This window comes from Strigops habroptila, chromosome 4, assembly GCF_004027225.2.
Source record: "Strigops habroptila isolate Jane chromosome 4, bStrHab1.2.pri, whole genome shotgun sequence".
NCBI lineage: Eukaryota > Metazoa > Chordata > Aves > Psittaciformes > Psittacidae > Strigops > Strigops habroptila.
In genome coordinates, this window is record NC_046358.1 from 47,316,037 (window position 1) to 47,331,834 (window position 15,798).

General features: G+C 48.7%; 2 long non-coding RNA genes across 2 annotated transcripts; both read left to right on the plus strand.

The window, feature by feature from the left end:
• The first annotated feature begins 220 nt into the window (after positions 1 to 220).
• On the plus strand, positions 221 to 5,184 carry LOC115606837. The gene is made up of 2 exons (XR_003991021.1): positions 221 to 3,610; positions 4,937 to 5,184. It is a non-coding gene; the product is annotated as an uncharacterized LOC115606837 (long non-coding RNA).
• A 5,200-nt stretch (positions 5,185 to 10,384) lies between these two features.
• LOC115606842 lies at positions 10,385 to 14,655 on the plus strand. The gene is made up of 2 exons (XR_003991023.1): positions 10,385 to 10,920; positions 11,709 to 14,655. It is a non-coding gene; the product is annotated as an uncharacterized LOC115606842 (long non-coding RNA).
• The last annotated feature ends 1,143 nt before the right edge of the window (positions 14,656 to 15,798 follow it).

Consider the following 15,798-nt stretch of genomic DNA (forward strand, 5'->3'; position numbering starts at 1 on the left):
GGCGGAAGAATCTCTTGAGCATCTAGAAGGAAGATGGCTTGCTCTTCTTCCTCTGGCCCTCCTTTAGGGACTAAGTGCCACCCAAACAGTGCCAGAGACCTGGCTTGTGAAGAGTCATGACAACACCTTTCTGGACAGTTGTCTCTGGAGCTGAGTTTTTCTTTCCTTACTGAGGGTTAAACTGAAGTTTTCAGGATGTGGCGGAAGGCAGGGTGGCCAGCGCTGTGACCGGTGGCAGGAGAGCATGGGCTTCTGTGTGGAAGAGCCTCGAGTCAGCACCTTTCATCCACAGAAACAGAAGAGCCTCTGTTGTCGAACTGGCAGAGCATTAATCTCATAGTTAAAATATTACTGGGCTCTATCCTTCCGCAGTGCAAGGGGCAATGGGCTCAGCAGGTCAACTGGCTAGTACCTGACAGCAACTAAAGGGACCCAGTCGAGGCCCAGAATTTGACCTGTGCCTCCTTGGTTAGATCCTTTTCCACACTCATATCATTCTTTCACTGCCCTTATTCATGCTTCAGTGTGTTTTGTGGTAAACAGAACAAAGTAAAAACCCTGCAGAGAAGGAAGCCCAGGCTGAAGCTCGGTATGTTCAGTACAGGCTTCATCAGCTGTCCTGCAGCAACACAGGGGTGCACAGGGCAGCCTCGGCATCCCTGGCTGGGAAGTGAAAGTCAAGCCCTTAGAACAGCGCAAAACACAGTGCCTAAATTTCAGGAGTCCCTACTGGGGAAGACAGTGGTGCCAGCTGTGAGAGACAAATAAAACAACTAGTTGAGGAGTCACAAATTCAGGGCAGACGCCCAGGCAACACCCCGCCTTCTTCTCGTAAGAGGCATATAGCCAACACCCATGGCACTAGTAATCAGAGTCCTGGGGGCTTGTTTGCTGCTGGCATTGCCACTGTGCCTACCCTAGCCACAGATCTCTGCTCCCAGACCTAAGCCACCAACACTGCAAGTTATCATTTTGCTGGCCAAAAGCTCTCTAAATCAGAACAGGGAACAATCCTTGCTAAATCTACAGGTTCCAGCTCAGTGATATGTGCTACACCCATTCATCTAAATGCAGAATTAGCTCTGAAACTAATGATAAGGCTTTAAATGCCATCACACAGCCAATTTATTTCCTCACTGTCCCAAAGTGCTTCCCAGGTGCTGAAAAGCTTAGCTGCCAAGATCTCCATAGCCTCTGCTGACAACCTCAGAGAGACAGCTCTGCATTGCATCATCTTTCCTATGCGTGCAGGCCCCAAGTGCTTTCAACCATCAACATGCTCAGCCACAGAGCCCCCTGCAGTGGTGGTGTGGCCGTTCTCCCCCTGCCATAGCCAAGGAGTCATGAGGAGGCCCAGCAAGACGTGACTTCTCCCTGCTGACAGGGGAAGTGGGCGCCAGAGCAACACCATCAGGTGATGCCTCCCGTCTTCCATGAGTGTCTTCCCACCTCAGAGCAATGTGCTTTGCCTTGATGTTGGTGGAGTTACACAAGCGCAAGCTAGGCGTGAGCTCACACTACAACACATTGGTTGTGCTGAAGATACAAGGTCATCCCACCCTTGGGAAGAAGAGAGAGGACACAGGTGTATATATGCACACATGAGCACACCTCCGTGGCTGTGTATAAACACACGTGTCCACACAGAGCTTCCACTTGGAGCTGTGCCCTGCGTGGCAAATACCTGTTCAGGCAGAAAAACATCACTGCCCCAGTTCCTGCAACAGAATCATTTTTGGTTTTCTTTCAGGTTCTGGAGTTACTTCTGGTTTGCAAAAATAGCACCGCTCGAGACAGCCTTCCTGATAGGTGGAATAGTTTCCCCTTGAGAAGAAACTGGTGGAAATCCCCTCTCCTGAGACATTTTTAACTTTGCCAGAAAATGTACAATGGGAGTGACTGCTTTAACTAGTGAGCTGACTGGGATGAGCTAATGGGTTTTTCCATCTCTGGTGTCTAGTTCCAGGGATTTCCATGAATCGCTGTCAGGACAGAAGAAGGCAACAGATTGCAACTGTGGGATCTGCTGTTTCAGCTCCACTGACACGTCATTCCCTCAGGACACCCAGTGACCTGGTTAATCTAGTTCTTTGCTTCTGACTTCTCCTCGTAAATGATTTATCAACTGGCGTGGATCCCTGTTTGCTTAAGGAGGCGTGTGACGACCTCTAGCAGACTGGCTGCACAAAGCTACAGCCTGCATTTGGCACCCGGCTGCTGGTCCCAGCTCGTGACCCTTGGCACAGGGAGCAGAAGGACGGGGCTCCAGCAGAGCCCAGTGGCAAGGGCTGAGGCAGGGAACTGTGGGTAGTGTTTACATGGCTCTGTGGAGAGCCCTGGTGACTAAGCCATCAGCTCTTCAGCGAGGGCGCTTGCAGGCCTGCCTTGGCCTGTCCTAACCCCCACAACACAGAGTCCTGACTGGGCAGCCGGATGCTGTGTTCACTGTATACAGGCTCTAGGGTACGGGTCATGGGAAGTATCAGCTGTGCCAGAGCCAGCCTTGGGGTCTGTGTGCTCCAGAAGGAAAAATAACTTGAACATCCACCACCTTATCCATCCTCACAAAGTAGCATCAGTGGCAATGACACCAGTGTCAGCACCAGGCGCAGCTCTGGAGGCCTTCATCATGTGCACACATAGGTCAATACATGTGTCGCCACACACAAAACACTGCAGCTAAAAAGAAGATGGTGCAGATCTAAACTCAGGCACTCAAGCCAGGGAGGTGAGGGATGATCCTGCAAGCTTTACATCCTGCCTTCGAATGTGAGGCTAAAGGAGTGTGGAGAGAGATCAGATATCACAAACTGGGCACCCTCCTAAAAAATTGTCTATGGGCAACTCCCTGCCTTCCCTCCAGGCCAGTTATTGCTGCTTCCTGCTCTGATTGTTTCAAATCCAGTTATCTTGAGTTATGCCTGTTCTGGCAAATACAGTGCAGCAGAGGGGAGGTCCCGCTCTTGTCGATGTTGTATGCATGCCACAGATCACAGAGATTAGCATGGGAGGAATAACTCAGATGATCTGCTTGAGGCAGGTATTGGGAAGCTTACAACAGAGCTGTGTAACCATTAGAAATATAAAACTGTTTAACAGAATCTCCATTTTGGAAGATGCAGAGCCGTGCTGAATTTCCAGATGGCTGGAGACTGTTTCACAGTGGCAGCACTCGGCAAAAAAGGAAGCTGAGGAAGCCCGCTCCAGCACCGGCCCAGACAGCCCTGCTCCCAGAAGCACGGTGTCACACCACCCAAGGGCTGCACCATCAGGCAGGGCTGGCTTAGGCTGCGGCAAGGAACCTGCAGCCACATGTAGGCAGAGGCATGGGTTGTGTTTTCCTCTCACATAAGGGTGGATCTGGAGCAGCTTTCAGTTTCCTGGGACCTGAGAGGTGGTTTTGTTCATATCCCAAGAGGACTGAAGGTACAACTTCTCCTTCCTTTTCTGGGGGCACACCACAACCTTCCTTTCCTTGTGCCTCAACAGGACCTCTGTGTTCATGCAACACAAGCTCCCACTCCACACACTGTACAGCACACCAACATCACAGAACAGCAGACAGCTGGTGGGATGTGTGAGTGGTAATCCCACCTGGCCAGGAGCAGCTGTAAGTACCCTGCGGCTCAAAACCCCAAACCACGTCCCCAAGAATGTATTCAGTCTAGGTTGAGCCCACACACCCTGTGATATCCTAGTTGTAGTTGCAGAGCAGAGGGGCAGGATAGGGAAAGAAAGGAAGGCTAGCAAGTTATCCCAAAATCATATTTCCAACCTTTTAATATGTGTGGCTATATTTTAGGTATAACCTTTAATGTGAATTCCCAAGTGCTGATAGATTTATATAGAGGTAACTCAGGGTTCAGGCTTAGCTTCAAGCCCAATCTCACTAAGTGTTCACACCACAGTCCTGCTCTGCAAACAGCAGAGAAGAGCCTGGTCCATGTAGAAACTATGCCCTTACCAGCAGTACAAGTACTCTTGGCTTTGCAAACCCAAAAACTTTTACCAAGGATAGCACAGATGTAGAGTGATGCAAGTGCAAAATTCCCCAAAAGCATTCCCCTGCCCCTAGCGTGCTGAAACAAGAGCCGAGTTTTCTCATTGACTTCTTCTGTGGCAGATGCACAGATTTAGGAACAGAACGTTAAAAAAGGCACCCAGAAACAATTTGGCAGAGTCAGGACTGGAACCCGCTTCCTCTCATCTCCAGTCTTCCAGGTTGTGCAAGAGATTGCTTCCAGGTGCCTGGCTTTGTTCTGGTCCTGGCAACAGAACGCCATTTTCTGTTCCATTCTCTGTCTATCCCAAAGGGGTTTTAATTTGCATTTTTGACCACAACCAAACAGATATTTTCATTGAGCTGTTCAGGCAGAAACCATTTTATTGAGCTGTTCTGGTTTTGGTCTGCTAAAATCACCCATCTGGCAAAGCACTTTAGTGCAAGACAGAAAGAAGTCACATACCTCTCAGTTGGGTCTTACCATAGGAGATCCTACAGGGATGCTCTGGTCAAGGCTACAGCTGCCTGCCCTGTCAGGGGCATCCTCCTTTACCACCACTGTTCTGGGAAGACTGTCTCAGAGTTAAGAGGCAGCTGATCTCAGTGTCTTATTCAGGTCCACTGCTGATAAGGTTCACATTAAATCTACTGGCAAGATCTAACAAGAAGATTGCATGCAGAAGGGCACAGTTATGGATGAATAAAAGTTAAGGGAATAATAACCCACTTTTCCTGGACTTGGCCCAGAATTCACTAAAGGGATTTCCATGAGCATTAGTAGGATTCAAATCAGACCATAAATCTATTGCAAATTTTCTTCTGCTTTATTAAAGTGGGAAAAACCCCCAAACCCACAACCTAAAACCCCATATATTTAAAGTTGTTTCCCCTTTTTCTCATATATTCTTTCTGCTCCTTCCTGGCACTGGGAAGACTATAACCTGCCTCTGAGAAGACCATGATCTGACAACTGCCCATAACATGAGAAGTGCATTCCTGAGCGCCTCAGCTTTGCTGGCCCTGATGATCGACCAACTCAGCCCTGCTCCACTTCAAGGCTCATCACTCGTACTGGGCACTGGCATAACAGAATTACACACTGAGGGAATGTTCTTCCTATCTTATTGTCATGTCCCCAAATATCAATTAAAAAATGTCACATTTGTGTACCTTGTGGATGTATGGATGCCTTATGCGTGCACTTTGTTCATGCAGGGTTGTGACACACGCTTCTCACAAGTCGTGTAGGGAGAATTACAGGTATTGAGGCACTTTAAGATGCTGGCAGAGTGCCTAATTGGATTACAAAAGGGCATTCCTCCTGCCACCTTTTGGTTTCAGTGCAGGTTGGACATGTAACTATTCCCATCCCTAGACACCAAACAACTTTAAAGTCTGGTAGACAGCCTGAGTTTCCTTTTAGACTATGGCACTTAGCTCTCAATGTGTTGCGAGGATGGAAGAAACCATGACGGTGAGTTCTCAGGAAATACAGAAATGGGGTCAACTAAGTAACTTTTAAGTCAGTTAGAAAGACAATCTATTAACACTTTCTGCTAATAGTAAACTTGAATAGATTCCCATGATTCCCACTGCCAGCATCTCCATTCCCACAAATAAATATTTATGACCTTTCTCCCTCAAAAGGCTGGTTTATCTCATTTAAAATAGAAAGAGCATGAAGATACATCTATCAACATTAGGGATATTAACTCTCCCTTTTTATCCCCATGTTTAAAAAAGAAAAGCAGCATTCAAAGCTTAAAGTGGAAAGTCAATCACACAGAGTGGATGTGGATGGGAGCCATTAAATGCCTGGCTGCATTTTTTTTTTATCGAAACAATAAAGCAATTTACTGTACAAATAGCTTTGGCAAAGTAGGGTTTAGGTTCTGTCGAAGTTTACAGCCCTGTATCCCTGAAAGTCAAGTATAGTAGCAAAGTCTTTGACCCTTCTGAGCAGTGAGGCGGCACTGGCTCTCAACCCAGGAGAGCTGCTAGCACATCAGGCAAAACATGCACCAAATGTGTGCAAGTGTGAGGCCTAAAGGAGCTACCGCATCTCTGCTTTGATTTCCATGTAACTTCACAAATATCAGGGTCAATTCTCAGGAAACAATTCTTGGTCCATTACAGGCAATGTGGAGTCCAGAGAGGGTCAAATCCATAGTCCTCATTTTAAACAAGAAGAGAAAAAAAACCCAAACAAATCCCGTTAGTTTCAATGCAGTATTAACCACCCATATGTTTCGTCTGAACTACTAGAGCGTGAGGCCTGTCTTTATGCCCCGTTTTCGAAACCAAGGCGTTTCTGTATTTTCAGCACTGTGGTGCATGAGCAATAGCGCTGCCACCTAGAGGCCACAGTGACTTTCCAGCACATTCCCTTGGACAGCAATGGCACTGGCAATAACCTGTTACCCTTATTACCCCTTTGTAAAGAATTTCTCATTTCTGAATCAACATCTCTCATTCAAGAGTTGTATATTCTGCCGTAATCAATCCAGCTTAAGAATAGGCTATATAATGAATGTTTCCACCATAGGGCTGAAGGGCAGTATGAAACATGAGATACAAAGCAGAGCCTTGCAGAGATATCTGAGGAGCTATGGGGAGCTCTAGGCTTCTGGGAGTGGTATTAAATGTGTGGTTTTGAAAGAGTTATAGCAGGAAGACTTGAGTATGGGACAGGGCTCTCTGTTGCCTTTTTAGTCACACCAAGCTCTATAAACACAGAGTGAGCATGACTTTCACCTGCTCATCCCATTGCTACTGCTCACAGCTGCCAGGCTTGGGATGAGTTTGCTCTGGAAATGCCCCAGAACTGTATCTATTTTGGCTCTGAATGTGCTTTTATCCCTACAGCAATCTCATTCCTCTCCGACACTAAGCAGTGGGACCAGGTCTGTCGAGACCAGGTGCAAGCTCTGGCTACCAAGGCCTGGACACTGTCCTTCCCAACCTGTCTCTGAACTGAATACTGCAAGTCAGACTGATCCAAACTCTTGACAACTGGAACCAGTCTGGAATTTGTCTTGGTGGTTACAGCCTGTACAGGAAAGTCACATCTCAGCTCACACGCTCCATCCCGGTGGCTGCTCCTCTGCCTTGCTGCCTAATCTCTCTAGTCTGGTTCAGGAATGGCCTTTCCCCATGCATTTCCCTACAGCAGGCGTAGGAGTCGTTTAATACTGACAAATGTTAAAAGGAACCAGGCAGAGGACATTCATGGCAACCTACTGCTCTCCACAATGCCCCATGCTAATTTGAGGTGTGTTAGACCCTCCCACATCCCACACACCTCAGGCAGCCAAGCAGGCTGAAGTGGAGCAGGCAAGTGAGGGTTGCACAGTGATACTCTGGCCTTGCAGCTGGAGAACCCCAACCAAATGCCCTTGCAAAGCACTCCAGTTTTGCTTGCACACTGCCTGCCCTGTGCCCTGCACCCGCTGCGTTGCAAAATCCCCCGTTGATGTGACTAAGAGTCACGCTCTGCAGCCTCAGCTTCAGTTTCTACCTTTCACAGCCCTGAAATGGAGACAGGGAAGTGTTAGATGCTTTCTGTTCTCCTTACCTAGGATTCTCTGACCATGGGTGTTTTTGAGTCCAAGGAGCTGAAGTGACCTTTCAGTCAATACTGTTGTGTGACTGGCTAAATAAAAACAGATCTGAACCCAGTCAGTGCTGCTTACATCAAGGAAAGGGGAAGCAGCCGCTAACTCCAGCAAGTGCTAGCGAAGTTCTGCAAGAAGTGGCTAAAAATAGGGCTGCCCCCTACAACACTTCCGTCCTGCCTTTGACACACTCACAGCTTTCACATCCCATCGGCTTTGCTGTTTCCTTGTCGAGGGCTTGCCTCACGCCCCAGCGTCACAGAGCAGCCCTTCCTGCTGTGGACAGCCTCAGGAGCTTTGAAGTGCAGGCAGCTCCCTCCCACCCTGGTGTAAGTGGCCACTTCCCCTGCCCTCTTTACGTGTGCTTCAGTCACAAACGAGAAGTGGGGCGAGCCCCCACTGATGGTCTTACCCTAAGAAGACACTAAAAGTCCCAGAGATACTGAAGACCAGGAAAGCTTTCCACAGTGGACTGTATTCTCAGTAACTTAAATGGTGGGAAGTGTTCGTTTGAACACCCTGAACACTCCCAAACACTACCTTTCAATTTTCATGCTTATTCTTGGAGAACATGGAGCTGAAAACAGCCTGAAAACCTGCTTCTTGGAGGAAAAAGGAAAGCAAATGAACCCAGAACGCAGAGGAGGGGATGCGAAGGGGAACTCTTCTGCGTGGTCTGAGGCTTAGATGCCTTTGCTCCTGGAGCCAGGGAGATGGCTGTTAGCAGGCCAATGATACTGTGTGGATGTCAGATGATGGAGGTACGTTAGCAATGTACTGTAGGAGGAGCAAGAGCATTGCCAGTTCTGCCAGTGCTGTCCATGAGAACAGAGCTCAGAGTGGGTGGCCATCACTCTGAAGCTGAGGAGAAACCAACAAAGTCTGTTAACCCAGATGAAATGGAGACTGTTGAAAACAGCCTGTGCTGTTTGCCCCAGGCTTTCCAAATCCTGGGAAAGTAATGCCCATGGGAATCTGGGCTGATTGGGAGCTCATTAGCATTTCTGTCTTCCCTGCTTTTCAGTCCAGCAGGTACTAGGAGGGCAAAGCAGCACATGCTGGATTTCTTGGATTTTCCCTTGGATCAGGGAAATCCAAGACCAGGGATTTGCCTTCTTCTCTGGACCACAAGACATTTAAGCAACTCACCACCTTGTTGCCATGCTACAGGGGTCCAGGCAGTCCGGGAGCTCCTCCAGGAGTTTGGAGTCGGGCGGTTCTAGCCTCAAGCTCTAAAGCAGAGGGATCTTAAATGAGAAACACTTCACAGAACCTGATTCTGCTCCCAGGTAACAGGGGTGATTCAAGAAAGCCAGCTGAATCCCCTTCCTGTAAAACAACTGATGATGAGGAAGAACTGGGCCCCTTCATTATACTGGGGGATGCTGTCCTGGGATAGCTTCAGTGGAGCCCTGAGGTTGGCAGAAGGCTGGAGTGTGGAGAGGCTGCCTTAGGGGGTTGGCTTGGTAAAGGCCAGAGGTCTCTGGAGTGGACCAGGGAAAGGTACACGGGGGAAAGAGCCCCCAGCTAGCCCACAGGACAGCCTCCAGGGAATAACAGCCCTGTTATGAGAGGGCTGCTTCAGGGCACTGGGTGGTAAAACACAGCAGAAGAGCATCCCGCTCAGAAGTCATGCCTAGACAGCAAGAAATTTTCTCTAGACCAAGCCAAAAGCTATTTCCTGAAGCCTCTTCGTTACCAGACTCCTTTGGAGGAGTGGCAACATTTAGTGCCAGAAACAGGGCCATGGCAGGAGAAGGGTGCAGCCCCAGTCCTGGGCAGCTCCTGTGGGTGCACGTGTGTGGTGAGGAGGATGGTGGGGTGCCTGGTTCCTCAGCACACAGTTTTACATTTCTCAGTCTGGTGCAGAAGGGGAGCATTTGTAAGTTCTCGCTAAGCCTTGCTAACCACTCTCCTCTCAAGACTAGTCTGTGTAGGTTTCCTGGGGGGTTGGTTTGTGGTTTTTACCGTTGCAGTTTAGTAGCTGGATCTTAATTCAACCTCTCCATGTCCCTCTCTTGCTGCACCAGAGCTCACAAAGGTGGGCAGCCTGGGCCCTTGGTGAAGCTTCTGGGTCCTTCAGAAGCTGCTGTGCGATCTGGGGAGCTACCCTGGGGCTGCGGCTGGTCCGCAGCCCTTCGGGTCAGTCCTCACGGTGTCCCTCATGACGGGGGGACTTCCGAGGGCCTGAGGCAGTGCCAGTGAGTTGGAGGGATGGGACACACGATATCTGCACGGTCCTTTGAGAGAGCTGCACGTGCCTCAGCCCCTTGGTGATTTTTGAGCCCTCCCCCCTTTTCCTTCCGCTCCCCTGGCAGATGAGCGTGCAGAAACCACACGAGGGAGGCAAGACGGAGTTTCCCGTGCTCTAGTCAGAGTGTTGTTATGGTTTTGTGTGTGTGTGCATGCTTTGTTTCCACCAAGGCGATGGCTCGGGTCACAGGGGCTATTTTAGGACGGATCTGGCAACTTTCTTCTAGAAAGGGCGCTTATCTCCTTGAGGCGGTGCCACAGCGCCACCTGCTGGCCCGGCCCACCTCCGGCGTGGCGGCGGCAGCCCTGCCGCAAATGGCGGCTGTCAGGAGCTGCGCGGCGGCAGGGCGGGGCCGGGCCTTGCCCGCCTCCTCACAGCGGGCACGGCCATGGCCATGCCGAGACCTCTGCCCGTGCTCGCGGCGCACCGGCCCTTGGCAAGACCTGTTGGAGAGCTGTGTACACTTTGAAAGCAGAACATGCAGCCATGCCGGGAGTGACCTGTTTGCTTCAAGTAATCTATCTGATAATAAGGTGTGCTAAAACTTCTCTCTGAGACACACTGCAGGTGCCCTCAGATCTACTTCTTTATGTGCTGGACAAACCCCACTGTTAGTATACTGCACCGTCATGGTGAAGAAGCGCATGGAGCTGCTTTAGACCCAAGTTGGATACAGCACCAGCTGCCACGTAACATCACAACGTCTTCACCACGAGTACAAGCATAAACCACACTAACCACACTCTTTTTCCACATACAGCTATTACTGGTGTTCAGGTAGTACAGACAAATGTAGGGCAGGAAGGTGCGCAGTGCAGAGTTGCGGGCTCTGCTGAGCAACTCACAAGTTTGTGAGGTGTTCGCTGAGAGATTCGGGGTCTAGAGTTACTGAGTATCATCTGTTCTCGCTGGGAAGTACTGCACAGTCTGATCATTTTGGTATCTGAGGATAAGAGGTACAAGCTACTGGACGAAAGAAGTTCAGGAAGTAGGTACAATGAGCAGAAAATATGGATTTTAGACTACGCAAGTGCCAGAACTGGGAAAAGGTAAAGCAAATTGAAACAAAATGGAGGCCAGGCGTGGGCAGAAAGCTTGCAGCCAGCATTTTGGCAAACCTGGAAGACCAGTCTGTCTTCAGTAATGGTTCCAGCCATGACCAGTAATGGTTCCAGCACATTCCAGCTGGAAATGGGCTATGACAATTTGAAGGAAAAGAACGCAGACACTTTTTAAACAAGAAGAAAACTTGTATTTTTGAGCATATCACTTTTCAGTTAGGCATTCACAGGAACTGGCAGCGATGCAGAGAACATGGCAATAGCCATGTGTCTAAGAAACTGCAGAGCTGCTTGCTTACACTTTCTGTTAAACAGCCAGTGTGATCTGAAGGTTTACTGGGAAAAAGACATAGAAGGAACAAAGCCAAGTGCAATCAAAACCAACACTTCAGGCTGAAGCACTAGATGTTGTGTTTAACTCCAGATCTGGTAAATTCCACCTTTGGCCAGAGGCATGGAAGGGCTAAGCTGTCTAGAGAAGCCAGATACCTATTCTCTGGTGGTCAGCACCAGCAGAAGGGCAGACTGCCCATGGCCTGGGCAGGCACAGTCTGCTTTGGGGAGCTCTGGCTGGCCTCTGGAATGCTGCTGGCCTGGACTCTCCCTATCCTGAGGCACTTACAGATATCCCAACCAGAAAGAGTAGTGAGTGGGGCCTAGATCCACAGTCCCATTCGCTGAGCTTGAGGAGTAATTCTTTCAGTTGTAGATGTAAAATGCAAAGATTTCATCCAGTTTCCTTTCCCTGTTTATTTTTCCCTTACATCTGTTTCCAGTCATTGCAGAGCCAGCATACAGTGTACCACTGCCACCCTACCCCTCAACTAAAATCTGTCCAAAATTTATCAGCAGTTTGGGGTATCTCTGCTTTCAAGGCTCTACAGTGGGAGCATTTTCAGGTTTTAATAACTTTAGCTACACTACTGGGTGCTCGCTTCTATTAAAAGAGTGTCCTGCTACATCTTACCTCTATGAGCCACAAAGTAATACCCACGGGTCTTTGATAGGCAAGGAGAAATCGGTTGCCTTAGAACACCAGAGAGCTGGCTGTTGGGTTAAACAAATCCCGTGTGCATGTAGGATCCTGCTGAACCTGATGCTGGGATCTCCAGTGATATATCACACCTACATACACACAGTTCTTGGTCAGAACTGAAACATCTACTCTAAAGCATCTTGATCTGGATCTTTCCAGGTCAACCTGCCACTGCTAAATGGCCACACAGCACAACGGCTTTCTAGAGTGGAAAAGGAGAGAGCAAGGACAGAAGACATTCATCCCTGGTTACAGGAAAAAGCCATCACACAACATAAAAGTATCGTTCATTACCAGTGAAACTGTCTTTTATTTTAAGCCCTTCCTTAATCTTGAAGAGCAGGTTTTACCATGCACTCTTCTTTCCCTCATCACACACCCTCATGGTCCTAGGCCCAGCAAATCAATAGCAGTGATTGTCCTTTGAACATCTTGAGACTACCCAGACTACAGAGTTGCCTTTAGCTAGTATTTCACTACAGCATATAATTTGGCCTTGTTTCTAACCCAGCCCCCCAGCCTGTTAACCCTTGCACTCTCCTCTTGGTTCTGGCTCTATTCAAGGCCTGAATGGCTCCCTTGTGTGGAGTCAGTGTTTCTGCTGTGTCTCCCCTTTAAGCGGACAGGCATAGAGCACTCCGATTGTGCTGCTCCCCCGGCTTTAGCCCTCCTCCAGGCGTAACGGTCAGCTAATCAGCGTTTTTGTCCCGGTAAATCACCCCCAGGGTGGAGGGCTAACGACTCTCCTGTAGGTTTGCAAAGAGAGCGGGTGGAGGGGTAACCGACTGCAGGGCTGGTAACATGGGAAACGTGCCTTCACGTACTGTACGCACAGAGCATTGCGTCTTCCAGTGAAGAGTGGCTAAGGAGGGGGAATGAAGGAAACGGACTGGAAATTACACGCTTCCAAAACCCCTGTAAGGAAGCTAAAGCCCCTTAGGAACTGTACAGCACTGGGCTCTGAGATCGGGGTGCAGCAGGAGGAGCGGGCAGAGCGCTTTCCTCCTCAGAACTCATCGTCCTGGACCCTCTGCTGGAGCAGTGGCAGGGCGCCGCGGGTACAGACTCCTGGGGCACTGCTTCCTACTCGGAAGCACGCTGCAACCTCGCCTCAGTTTTGAAAGAGACCCTTTTTTCTGCCCTGAGCGGAAGCAAACCCCTGCTCGGCACGTTTCGTGGCTGCACAAGCTGCCGCAGCAGGCATAGCCGATAGACGGCGCGGGCCTGGGCGGTGGGACTCTGGGGCACATCCGGCTGCACTCACCTCCGCGTCCTGCTCCCGCAGCAAATACACCCCCCCCCCCCCCTCCGTCTCTCATCTGTAAAGCAGAGCCGTGATGTGGCCAGGGAGAATAAAGTTGATCTTCACAAACTGCTGGGATACCCTTGGATGAAGAGCTCTGTTTTAAACGGATAAAAACGTAATTAATAAGAAGTGCCATTAACATCACAGATAACACGCTCTTATTTTTGGGGTGGGATGTAGCGAGTTACCAAATGCAACTAACTGCAGTGCTCCACTTCCAGCTGTGTCCTGTGCTGCAAGCAGTTACATGCTGTAGTGTAAGGCTTCCTCTGGGATGAAAATGTCTTCTTGTAGGAGAAGCACAAGAAATGCTGGGCAGAAGGAGAGTGGTGGTGTTCTGTTTGGAGGCTGACTGCTTGGAGAACAGAATGGGGGGATAAAATTTAGGAAAACCAGCATACCAGTGTTTGTGAGGGAGGCAAACAGAAGGATCGATCACAGGGGAGTTACACCCCAGGTTCTCCCTCCCAGGGAGGACTGGAAAAAGCAGTGTTGTAGGGGACCCAGAGTACCCACTTTTGTGATGTAATTGAATTGGCTTCTGGTGGACAGGATGAGCACAAGACAAGGGGCAGGCACAGGGGTGGCAGCCTGTCTTGGCAGCAGCGAGCTGCTCTAGTGCAGCTCTATCATCCATATTGCCCAACTGCACCCCCAAGGTGCAAGTGGAACCTTTGAATCTAATATAAATTTAACGTTTGTGTTGTCTTATGCCACCTCTGTTTGCTGAGGAGAAACTTGTGAGAATTGCTCTTCAAGGATCAAGTTAGCAGAATAAAGGTGGGAGTAACGAGAGATTTACTTGTATCATTACTTCAGAGCTTTGTTCCTTTCAGCTTTGCAGAGCTGGGAGCAGCAGCTTTCTGCCAGTTGGAAGGGATGATTCCCAGCTTTCTCATGGGAAGTGTCAAATGTTGTAACATGCTGCCTGTAAAAGATGTGACTTTAATACATTAAAGAAGTCTATTTATGGTTATTTTAGAGGAGCTTGCATTCCTATGCTCTGTAAAGTTGGAACTAAGGCACCTGATACGGATAATTTGTTCCAATGCAGTCTAAAAATGTTCTATTATTAAAATAATCTGGTTTCTGAAATACATTAATAGTTGTCCTGCTTTTGACTGGGACAGAGTTAATTTTCTTCCTACTAGCTGGTACAGTGCTGTATTTTGGGTTTAGTATGAGAATAATGTTGATAACACACCGATGGTCTCAGGAGTTGTTAAGTAATGTTTGCACAGTCCTTACTCTTTCAGCTTTGCATGCCCTGCCAGGAGAAGGCTGGAGGGGCACAAGAAGCTGGGAAGGGACACAGCCAGGACAGCTGACCCCAGCTGGCCACAGGGATATTCCATACCGTACAATGTCATGCTCAGTGTTACAAACTGTAGGGAAAGCTGGCTGGGGATTGCTGCTCAGGAACTGGCTGGGCATCGGTCAGCGAGTGCATCACTTGTTATCTATATGCTAATTCTTCTATCATTATTGTCATTATTTTCTTTCTTTCCTGTCCCATTAATCTGTCTTTATTTCAACCCACAAGTTTTCTCACTTTTACTCTTCTGATCCTGTCCCCCACCTCATGGAGGGGAGCAAGCAAGTGGCTGTGTGGTGGTTAGTTGCCAGCTGGAGTTAAGCCACGACAGTAGTTCAGCCGAGTTTCAGCGATAATGTGTTCCCTAAAGAGCCTACCAAGCAAGTCTACATCTGCTAAGCCAGACACCTACTTGACTTGTAGATGCCATCTTCTCACAGGAACACTTTAGTTTTCTTTAGACCTTTTGCTCTTCAGCAGAACACCAAATATTCTTAAGGAAAACAAGCAAGCACATGTGCTCCCACATTGTATATCTCAATATAAGCGCTGGAGGAAACCTCTAGATTTCAACTGCTGTTGTGAGTATAAAGGCTGTATTCCCTTCTGTGGTCTATCTGTACCCAGTCTTGACATTGAAACTGACACCTGTCAAAACTCAAACTCCCTCTTGGCCCTTTTTTGCCATTCACAGCTTCTATCTGCACCAGTCCCTCTTCTTGCCTCTCAAGACACTCCTACACTTGCTGACCACCAAGCATTTTATCCAGGCTGCTGAACTGTCCTTTGAACCCCCTTGCACCAATTCACATGCCCTAAAACTACAAATTCCAGACTGGGTTTCTCCAAGTTGAGGTCAGACATGGCTAACTTAAGAGTGGCACGAGCTGTCCTTCATCAAAGCAATTAAGCGTACACAGTTGTAGCTCATTTTCCATGTCAGGTAAGGTCAAAACGTTAAACTCCAATGAAAACGGTAGTTTCCATTTCTAACTCTACTGTGTGCCAAACAGGGCTGTGCTGCTCTGAAGCCTGAGCAAAATTGTTAAGAATTCCTGATACGACAGTCCTGAGGTTTAGGCTTGAGGTTCTTGTTGTGGGTTTTTGTTTGTTTTTTCTAAAGGCAAAAAAATTCCAACCTGCTGTTGATAGTTTGTCCTCTTTAAGAAAATAGGAAAAAGCAAGCAGTGACACAGCAGGAAATAGGGG